The sequence below is a fragment of the Vulpes lagopus genome, chromosome 19 (genome assembly GCF_018345385.1).
Source record: "Vulpes lagopus strain Blue_001 chromosome 19, ASM1834538v1, whole genome shotgun sequence".
Lineage (NCBI taxonomy): Eukaryota > Metazoa > Chordata > Mammalia > Carnivora > Canidae > Vulpes > Vulpes lagopus.
The window spans coordinates 1486263-1497817 of record NC_054842.1 but is presented as its reverse complement, the minus strand read 5'-3'; the positions used below and the strand labels follow the sequence as shown (position 1 = coordinate 1497817).

The 11555-nt window shown below is 39.6% G+C and overlaps 1 pseudogene; it reads left to right on the top strand.

Moving 5' to 3' along the window:
- The first annotated feature begins 4633 nt into the window (after positions 1-4633).
- Positions 4634-6613, top strand: LOC121479028 (annotated as a pseudogene).
- The last annotated feature ends 4942 nt before the right edge of the window (positions 6614-11555 follow it).

Here is an 11555-nt window from a genome sequence, read left to right as displayed (position 1 = left end):
ACACAGTAATGGTTTGGGGCATCGTGGTACGTGAGACCCGACTTTATAAGACCCAAGGATATCTGCATTGTCTGCAGCATCGTGAAATTGTCAGACTTCTAGAAACGAATGAAATGTCATTGATTTCCTATGTACGTGTGCTTTGATGCACTCTTGTTGCTGGAAGGGTGCTTCTGGGAAAATACGCAGCAATAGGAAGCATTTGGAGATGGTTGTCCTGGATGTTAGTGTTTCTGTAGAAAGGGCACATTTTAGTCCCCACAGACAGCTTGTTCCAGTGTTGACTTGGCTCTCTCCTCCCGGCACCTGCTTGGCTCGGCTCTTCGCCTCCCCAGGGAATTCCCTCTTGGCTCATATTCCCCCCAGCAGATGTCAGACTCTGTGTGGTGGCTCCAGGCCAATGTGGGCTGGATTCCTTTTGACCCTCCTCAACCCTCTTTCCTGAACAAGGTCCATTTGTGTTCCTGTGTAGACACAGCCCCATGGAATTCACTGAGATGAGCTCCTTGGACTGCAAGTACTTGGTGCTCTGACCTCTGTCCCTCAGGACTTGTCTTTGCATTTGTATGTTTCCCTAAACAGGCTTGGGAAGTACAAGGAAGTGAGACAAACAGAAAGATGGCCAATGAACAAGGATCTTCAGCAGCCATTTGAATGAATTTCAGGTTCCCTGCCCTCTTCAGTGAGGGTACACCTGCTGATTCCTAGCTTTCTCTGGGTGTGGGCTGAGAAGGTTTCTGAGATACCCAGAAAAGTCCCTGGCATTGTGACCTTTTTATTTAGCAGAAATTTGGCTGTACTGAAATCCTGGTCTCAAATTTTCTTGCTTTGCACTTTTTTTTTTTTTTTGAAAAGACACATTTGAGAGAGAGCAGGAGTAGGGGGAGGGGCAGAGGAAGAGGAAGAGAGAATCCTCAAGCAGACTCCCTGCTGAGCACAGAGCCTCATGGGGGTTTGAGATCATGACCTGAACAGAAATCAAGAGCTGGTTGCCTACATGACTGAGTCACCCAGACACCTCCTCTTGCTTTGCATCTTAAACAGATTTCTTCAGTTCTTTCTGGAGCAAGCATTGCTGTCAATGCTGATGGTGATCTGATTTTCAGTGTCTTTTATATTATGTCCTATCATGCCCTTTTTGCCCAGTTGCACAAAAGAATAATTTATTTGGCTTTGAAGTTCAATACTTTTACTAGGATATATTTTGGTATTGGCCATTCTGGATTGATATTTGTAGGTGCACACTGTGCTCTTTCCATATGTAGTTCCAAATCTCTTTTACTCCCTATGTTTCAGGAAAGTTTTCTACAATTACAGAGCTCAAAATTTGTTCCGTTTCTTTACTCTTGTTTTTTTTTTTTTTCTTCAGGTATTCCTGTTACTCATATGCTTTTTTTTTTTTTTTTGCATACTTGTCACTTCTAGAAAAATCCTTTTTGCCTCTTTTAAAATTTCCTTATGATTAAAAAAAAAAATCCTCCTATTCCTTCCAAGACATTAACTGTTGTGTTATTCGCTCTTATTTTCTTGAAGTTTGCCTTCATTTCACAGATGATTTTCTTTCATTTTGAATTCTTCCCCGAGTCCTTTGTTTCTTTCATTCCACCTCCTACCCCCACCCAACAGTGGTGAGACTAGGCAGGGCTCTGGCCACACAGTGGATGTCCTACTTGTTTGTAGTTGGGGGCTTCAGGACGGATACTTTATCATCTAGTTTTGTTGTGAATTTGTCTGTGTGCTTTTTGTTTTGCTTTCTAAGTGCCATATTATTTTTGCGTAAGATTCAAAGAGATTCAAAACTTGTCACTGCTGCTGCCTTCCCGGAAGCCTCTTAAGTCGTTGTGTAAGATTCAAAGAGATTCAAAACTTGTCACTGCTGCTGCCTTCCCGGAAGCCTCTTAAGTCGTTGTGTGTTTGATGACATTTGGCGTGTTACTGAAAGCCATCCCCATGCTAGGATGACTGCAGTAACTTAGCTGCAACTAGAGTGATGTGAGTCACATAGATGCGTCCCCAACTCAACTTCCCCCAAATGCCTCTGACCACCCAGTGCCATTCAACACATAAGGATGTGAGGGAGGCAGGTTGGAGTGTTCTCAAGTGCCTGCAGTTATACTAGTTTATTGTGGGAGATTTTACAAAAACATATGACCATGTGTGAATATGTCTCTGGAACCCCTCCCAAGACCTTGGGAAGGACAGGTTTCTGCCATTTTGGTAAAGATTAAATAAAGCAGAGTGTATCTGTAAGACTGAATATTGTATAGCCAAGGAAAACAATCTTTTTCATTTAAAAATAAACTCTTTGTAATAATAAATGTGCATGCCAGAAAATGTATGTATAGCATGTATATTTGCAGATTTTGAAATGTTTAATGACAGTTAAAACACATACATGATATGAAGCGAAAAAAATCAGTACAAGTTGTGTCAATAATGATATTGAGTGGTGAAGTTATGTGAACATTGAAAAGTATTAAATGAAATGTACCAAAAATGTTAACAGGGCTTATTTGTGGGTCACAGGCTTAGGGTGATCGTATTTTCTCATTTTCCATATTTCCTATAACAAGTATGCAGACATTTATAATCAGAAAAAGATGAATCATTTAAAAAAGTAATTATAGTTTTCAAAAGTGAGATGCTATTGTGAGCATATGTAAAATCGGATAAAGAGCTTATTTTGTGTCCGATGATTATGTAGTTGCATTATGTTGTTTCATGTTCTTCTTCCTTAAAAACAAACAAACAAAACAAAACCCAAATCACATCAGATTGTGATTTTGTTCCCTGACATTAACACGTGGGCATTACAGGAGCATGTATATCACATGGTCAATTCATTGGCAGGGGGATTATGTCATCAGGGGAATAAATTCAAAATTCTCAAGGTACTTTGCTCTGGTAATCAGGACTTTATTTATCTCTAAGCTAAAAGAAGGGATTGAATTCTTTAACAATGATCAGGAAATGCTTTTAGGAAGATTCCTTTCCTATTAAAATTTTTCTTAAAGTTGCAGTAAACACTGTATGACCTGCTCATGCAGGTGAAGCCTACAGAAGGCTTGATAGGATGGTTTCCTTTGCTTTGAAAGATACAAGAAAGAATGTCACAGGATTCATGGAGGAAAAATGATTTGTAAGAGGAAAAGGTTGAATAAGCGGCATTCAAAGCTAGGGATGGTATATTGTAAGGTTTCCTGTCACAGTCACTTTTGGGGACTTTGATTTTCCAAACAAATGTCAGTTGGTGACAAAATTCCCACCATTGGTCACAGAGTTCTCTGACTATTTGAGAAACCTAAGCCTTACATTGAAATCAAATTTATGCAACTTAATTATATTTTAGCAGTTTGATTTAAGTGCAAGTTCTGTGTTTGAAAGGTGAGAGTATCTTTAATTATTTGTGGTAATGTAATTGGAAAAGCTGGTACTTACCAGGTTGCCCAGCCCCTGCTTCCAGTGAGAAGATCCTAGATCACACCCACTTAACTCTACCCTTTCTTTGGGGCCCCTGGAGATATCAGGATATTTCCCATGCTTCATACCATTGCACTTATACTGTTGCAACACAATGGTGGAATTGCCATCCCCATGCCACTGCCCAGAGGGGAGGACCCCACTTCCCAGGAACAATGGCTGTCCCCTCTCTTAGCCAAGAAATTCAGCAGGAGCAACCTTGTCTAGCAGCAGCAGCTTAGGAAGTAGTCCTCTCTGCTCCTCTCTTCTGCTTCCAGGGAGGCTGAGAGGATAAGCAGGCATTCTTGCTTGCTTCTAGGGACTCTTCTAGATCTAGGGATCCAGACCCACTCAGAGGAGAAAAAATCTACTTGTAGCTCCATGTTCAGAACTGAAAAGTACATGTTTACTCAGGCCAGATAGTAAATAATATGACAGGGGAAAGCCATAGCTTGGACACTAAAAATATTATGTTGTGGTTCTTTTTACCTATAAGCCATATGAGAGAAATTAGCTGTGAGCTGTGTACCTGCACAAACAAACCATTGAATAAAATCTTCTTTAACAATTTGCTGGGTGCTGGTGAGTATAATCTACCCTTACAGTTTACTGGGGAAAGCATATGCGTGAGAACTAGATGTTCATCCATTATGAGCACTGAAAGAACAAAGAATTTCTATGCAGATCTCACAAAAATCTTTCTGGGGCCTAAGAGATTTGCTCACATATATGAGACTTACTGGTGGTAAGAGTCTCTTTACATGCTGCATACAGGCATACTTTGTTTGATTTCATTTTGCAGATACTACATTTTTCACAAATCGAAGGTCTGTGGCAACTCTGTGTGGAGCAAGTCTATTAGCACCATTTTCCCAACAGCATTTGCTCACCTTGTGTCTCTGTGTCACATTTTGGTAATTCTTGCAATATCTTAAACTTTTTAAATTGTCATTATATTTGCTGTGTTGATCTGTGATCAGTGATCTTTGATGTTACTGTTGTAATTATTTTGGTCACAAACTGAGCCCATATGATGGTGAACTTGATTGATGGAATATTATTTATGTTCTGACTGCTCCACCTCAGCCATTCTCCCACCCTCCTCCCTCTTCTTGGATATCCTTGTTCCCCGAGACACAACAATATTGAAATTAGGGCAATTAATAACTCTATAATGGCCTCTACGTGCTTAAGTGAAAGGAAGAGTTGCATGCCTCTCATTTTAACTCAAAAGCTAAAAATGATTAAGCTTAGTGAGGAAAGTATGTCTAAGGCTGAAATAGGCCAAATAGTTGGCCTTGCACCAAACACTTAGCCAAGTTATGAACACAAAGAAAAAGTTCTTGAAGGGAATTAAAAGTTCTACTCCAGTGAATATACATGAATGATAAAGTGAAACAGCTTTCTTGCTGATATGGAGAAAGTTTCAGTGGTCTGGATAGAAAGTCAAACCAGCCACAACATCCCCTTGAGCCAAAGCCTAATCCAGAGCAAGGGCCTAACTCTCTTCAGTTCTGTGAAGGCTGAGAGAGGAGAGGAAGCTGCAGAAGACAAGTGTGAAGTTGCAAAGGTTGGTTCATGGAATTTAAGGAAGAAGCCATCTCCATATCATACCAGTATAAGGTGAGGCAGCAAGTGGTGATGTAGCAACTGCAACAAGTTATCCAGATCTAGTGAAGATAATTAAGCAAGGTGGCTACACTCAACAGCAGATTTTCAATGTAAATGAAAGTAGTCTTTTGTCAGAAGAAGATATCATTTAAGACTTTCATAGCTAAAGAGCAAAAGTCAATGCCTGGCTTCAAAGCTTCAAGGGACATGCTGACCATCTTGTTAGGGGCTAATGCAGCTGGTGACATAGCTAATGCTCACTTACCATCCTGAAAACCCTAGGGTCCTTTAAGAATTATGCTAAATCAAAAAAAAAATAAAAAGAATTATGCTAAATCTACTCTGCCTCTGCTCTATAATGGAACAACAAAGCTTGGATGACTGCACATCTGTTTTTAACATGGTTTGCTGAATATTTTCAGTCCACTGTTGAGACTTACCACTCAGAGAAAATATTCCTTTCAAAATATTACTTTGCATTAGCAATGAACCTGACCACCCAAGAACTCTGATGGGATGCACAATGAGATTAATATTGTTTTTGTTTCGTTTTGTTTTATTTTTGTTTTTTAGAAAGGCAGGGGAGGGGCAAAGGGAGAGAATCTTAAGCAGGATCCACACCAAACCCAATGCTGGGCTTGATCTCACAACCCTGAGATCATGACCTGAGCCGAAATTGAGAGTTGGATGTTGAACCGACTGAGGCACCCAGGTGCCTCAATATTAAAGTTATTTTCATGCCTGCTAACAGAGCAACCATTCTGTAGTCCATGGATTAAGGAGTTGTTTTGACTTTCAAGTCTTATTATTTAAGAAACATACTTTGTAAGGCTATAGCTGCCATAAAATTGTGATTCCTCTGATGGATCTGGGCAAAGTAAACAAATCCTCTGGAAAAGATACACCGTTGTAGATCCTATTTATAACACAATTCATTGAAAAAAGTTGAAATATCAACATGAACTGGAGTTTGGAAGTAGTTGATTCCAGCCCTCATGGAAGACTTTGAGGAGTTCAAGACTTCAGTCAAGGCAGCAACTGCAGATGTGGTGGAAATAGGAAGAGAACTAGAATCAAAAGTGGAGCCTGGAGATGGGACTGAATTGTTGCAATCTCATGAGAAAATTTTAATGGATGAGGAATTGCTTCTCATGGATGAGCAAAGAAAGGGACTTTGTGAGGTGGGATCTATTTCTGGTGAAGATGCTGTGAAGATTGATGAAGTGACAACAGAGGATTTAGAATAGTACATAAACATAGTTGGTAAAGCAGTAGTCAGGTTTGAGAAGATTGACTCCAATTGTGAAAGAAGTTCTACTGTGCATAAAATGTTATCAGTGTCCCCTGCTACAGTAAAATTGTTTGTGAAAGGAAGACTCAATTGATTCAGCAAACTTCATTGTTGTCTTGTTTTAAGAAATTGCCACAGCCACCCTCCCTTTTAGTAACCACCATCCTGATCAGTCAGTAGCCACCAACACTGAGGCAAGACCCTCTACCAGCAAAAAGATTACAACTCGCTGAAAACTCAGGTGATGGTTAACAATAAGGTGTTATTAAATTAAGGTATGTACATTGTTTTTTTAGACAATACTATTGCACACTTATTAGGCTACATTATCATGTAACATATCTTTTACATGCACTGGGAAATAAAAAAATTCATTTGACTCTTTATATTGTGATATTTGCTTTCTTGCAGTGCTCTAGAATCAAACCTGCAAGTTCTCTGAGGTATGCCTGTAATATGATTCTAGCTGCTTTGTAAGAGAGCTTGTGTGCCTGAAAGATCATGCTATGTAGGATTAGAATGTCTTGTACTTGGTTATTGTGTGATCTTGGGCAAGTTACTTAGTCTCTCTGAGCCTTAGATGTATGTCATCCTTAAGAAGAGAATAAAATGGAGTCACATTATATGACTTTTGTAAATACAGTTACACAAGTTTTGAGAGAGAGAGAGAGAGAGAGAGAGAGAGAGAAGGGCAGAGAGGACAGAGAGAGGGAGACAGAAATAATTAGAAACAACAATTTAAACAATGTTGGCCATTTAATCAGCACTACACCAAAGGATCACATGACTCAAAGAGATGGCACTTTCCCTTGGTTATTCTCAGCAGTTGTGTTATTGCTGAATGTGAGCCTAATATTCTTAGATACATGAAACATTCTGAGAGAATTTCAATACTCTTAGACATACAATCTTCTCCATGGTTAGTTTACTGAAAGATGGTACATAAGTCTTCCACATAATGGCTCCCTATGGGATATTCAAAGGTAGTTCTGACCATATGAATGTCTCACTTTCCTTAAACCCTTTGGAAGTCCATTTTGCGGTGAGCCATGACTCCCAGCACTGCCTTGTAAAGGCTGGTTGTGAGGAGGAAAGGAAGCTCAGCCTGGGAACATGGCAGGATGATTAGGAGCTCAATGGATGTGTATTTTATCACATCCATTGGGGTAGTGTCATTTAAATCTAAAGTCAAAGAATCATTTAATGGGACAAGCACTTTGGGCAGGTATCCATGAGAGCTGACCATGTGTATCCTCCATGACCCAGTGATTTCTCTGCTAGGGAGCTATGCAAAGATATATATCTATGTTCACTATGTGTTTCATGGCAGCACTACTTGTAATGTACTCCAGTCCTAAACTGGAGAAAACTCAAATGCCCATCACCAGTAGAATGGACAAATAGATTGTGAAATATACAGCGACAGTTTTTTTTTTAAAGATTTTATTTATTTATTCGAGAAACAGAGAGAGAGAGAGGCAGAGACACAGGCAGAGGAGGAAGCAGGTTCCATGCAGGAAGCCTGACATGGGACTCGATCCCGGGTCTCCAGGATCACGCCCTGGGCTGAAGGCGGTGCTAAACCCCTGAGCCACCCGGTCTGCCCTACAGCAACAGTTTTAATGAATGAACCACAACTACCCACGTGAATATGGATGAACTCCCAAATATAATGATGAGTGAAAGAATCCAGAAAGAAAAAGAGTTAGCATCAATACAATTCCAGTTATGTAATATTTAGGAACTGACAACACTAATCTGTGGTGGAAGAAGTCAGGAGAGTGGTATCCTTAGCAGGTTGGGGAGGGTGCTTCTAGGGTTCTAATAATTTTCTATTTCTTGATCTGGGTGTAAACATTTTGTGAAAACTCAATGAGCTGAATGAGCTGTACTTTTATGATTTGTGCAGCTATGATTTTGTATTAGTATTAATATTAAACTTTACTTAAATAATATGATTGTGACTCTGGCTTTTTTCTTAAAATGCTGTTTATGGATGCTTTTTAGTTTTGACATTCTAACATACTGTCTTTGAGGCAGAGGCTATTTTCCTCTCTTCATTGTGACCTGCCATGGAACTAGGCCGGAACAGTGCATACTCAAACATTTGTGGACAGATCTTAGACATCTCTGTAATGATGGAGGCATTCTCCTCGGCAAAATCACGATGTTGGGCATTGGTGGATGGGAAGATATGAAACAACAAAGCAGTTGCTTCTCTGCAATTCATTCCCAGAGCTTGTTAATTTTGGCTACACCTACATCTACTCATCTGTATTGTGGACAGAGCAGGTGGCAGAAACTAGATTAGACTCAAGGAATTTCTAAACTGGAGGATGATAAATACTTGAAGTACTTACCCACGAATGCTGTGTGGTCTTCATTATTTGCAATCACTGAGGATAAACACTCCAACTGCTCTGGAGAGTGATTGCGAGGCTGCGCCATTGCAGTGTGGATCTCAAATGACTTCAAATAGAAGGCTTGAGGACCAATGGTTGGAAAACTCTGAAGACACGTGCCCTGCTGCCAGTCATTCCACTGAAAGAACCAGGACTCAGGTACCTGCTTAATGTATCCCAGCTGTCCAGCCCATCACAGCTCTGTGAGGCTCTCTCTCTACATCAGGAGCACATGGGCAGCAGGAATATATACAAGGATGATTCAAGGGTGGCTCAGGCACTTGCTCATGCTGTGTCTGTTTCTTGCCACTGTCTCCTACACCACGCTTTGCACTGGAAACCTAATGAAGGACCAAAACAGTGTGGTGTCTGCCTTGACTTGCTGCAGGTAAGTCTTCCTTGGTGGCATTCCCTGATCCTGCTAGTCTGGTGTAAACATTGTTACCCTTTCCACAATTCAAAGGACCTTAGGCCATCCCAGGGCAACTACCCATCTGGTCTGAACAGCTTGTAAAGACACAGCAGCTCCAAGGCCTCCCTTAATGCACAGCTGAAGAGTGAGAGCAAAACGTACGTCTGTGATTCATAATTCACTCAGAAATTTGGTCATATTTGTTCTATGTGGCAATTGGCATGGCACTTTCATTGGCTGATTTCCCGTTCTGTAAATATTTCTTCTGTCAGATTCACTATTCAGACTCAAACATGATGTGGGATTAGCTGTGGGAGACTCAGGAGAGCAGAAGGAGAGCTTAAAACATAGTAAATGCACTTTGTGGATAGACTTATATAAGAGTTATCCGGTTAACTGCATGTCCACATTTCAGTTTACACATGTTAGGTTTAGGTACAGACATCAGATTTAGGCTGAATATAAAAACTGAAACCAAACTTTAGTGCATTTCTTACATGATATTTTCCACTTAGAGTTTAAGCTGGAAAGCAGTAAAAGACATATCTCACACTAATAAATGTACAAGCCACTCAGAGAATATATCACAAACCTCATGTATCTAACTATAGTTGAGACATACGTCCAAGACACATGTCTTTTCATCCTTATCATTTCCAAAATGGGAATGTGCCATGATTAGAATGTCTTCCAAGGGCTATTGTCCAGGCAGTGGTCACTGCCTGTGAACACACAAGCTGACCTGTTACTCCTAATGGCTAGATAGATGACAGCAACCCTCACCATGTCCATCAGCAAACCAGATGAGGGCCACTGGGGAAGGTCATCATCCAAAGACCTTCTGGGAGCACATCAACAAAGCAGCAGCTTTGATGTGAATGGATGCAAATGCCTAGGAAGGAAACCTTAGAGACCACAGTGATTTACTTCTAAGGAAATCCCAAATTGCCAGTGCTCCTCAGGGAACAAAGGATGAGATGTACAAGAACTCAGGGGCAGCATAATGTATGATAAAAATGATTTACAAATAAGTCTTAAAACTCTTTAAATGAATGTAAAAATTCTCCAATGACAAAGTAGTGTGTCATAGAAATTGGTAGTTTTTTCCCCCTCAGTAGTGTATAAAATAACAAGTATACAAAGAAAGGGAAATACAAATCAAAACCACAGTGAGATACCACCTCACACCAGTGAGAATGGTGAAAATTAACAAGAGAGGGAACAACTAATGTTGGAGAGGATGTGGAGAAAGGGGAAACATCTTGCACTTTTGGTGGGAATGTGAGTGGTGCAGCCACACTGGAGAACTGTGTGGAGGTTCTTTAAGAAGTTACAAATAGAGCTACCCTATGGCCCAGCAATTGAACTCTGCTGTTTTCTATGTTTATGATCTAGAGTCCTTCTTTGCCTTGGATGTCTTACCTGAGAAACAAGGATAAAAATAATGCTTCCCTCCTAGGTGGTTGTGAGGACAGGATGAAATAATAATGTATGGAAGGTCCTCACCACGGGGTCTGACACATACCAGATGGTGAATAAACTTCAATAACTTTTATATCTAACATAAAACCGTTGAAAATACAAAGATAAATTTATTTATTAGTTTTAAGTTTTAATTTTAATTCCACATAGTTAATATACAGTGTTATATTCATTTCAAGTTATCATTATAATGATTCAACACTTTCATACATCGCCCGGTGCTCATCACAGGTGTACTCCTTAATCTCCATTGCCTGTTCTGCCCTTGTCCCTACCCTATTCCCTCTGGGAACCATCAGTTTACAAATTCACCATCATGTGAGATTTTTTAATGGACATCTCTCAAAATAACAGAGATCAAGAATATAAAATTATAAGCAGAGCATTTGAATAAGACAGATGACATTCTTCATATGATAGATAATAGGTCTATGGACTCATCAGAGAATCTACATTATTTTCAAGCATATACAGCATGGTCACAGAGACTGGGCATGTGTTAAGCCATAAAGAAATTGTCAACAAAATTTAAAAAATAGAAACCATGACATAGGTCACACTGATCACAACACAATAAAATTAAGAACTGAAAACTGAAGATTATATATATAGATATACACATATATACTCAGAAATAATAAACTGCATAAAAGTAAATGCAAAGATACATACACAAAGCTTATCATTGTTAGTAATAGGAAAATGTAAACAACCTAAATCCCCTTCATTAGGCAAATGGTTACAACCATGGTACATCCACAATATGAATGCCACACAGTGGTTAAAAAGAGTGAGGTAGATTTATTATATATATAAGTATGGATTGATGTTCAAGACATGTTGATAAATGAAAAAGTAGTTTGAAGAACAATGATACACTACATACAGTTGATGAAAG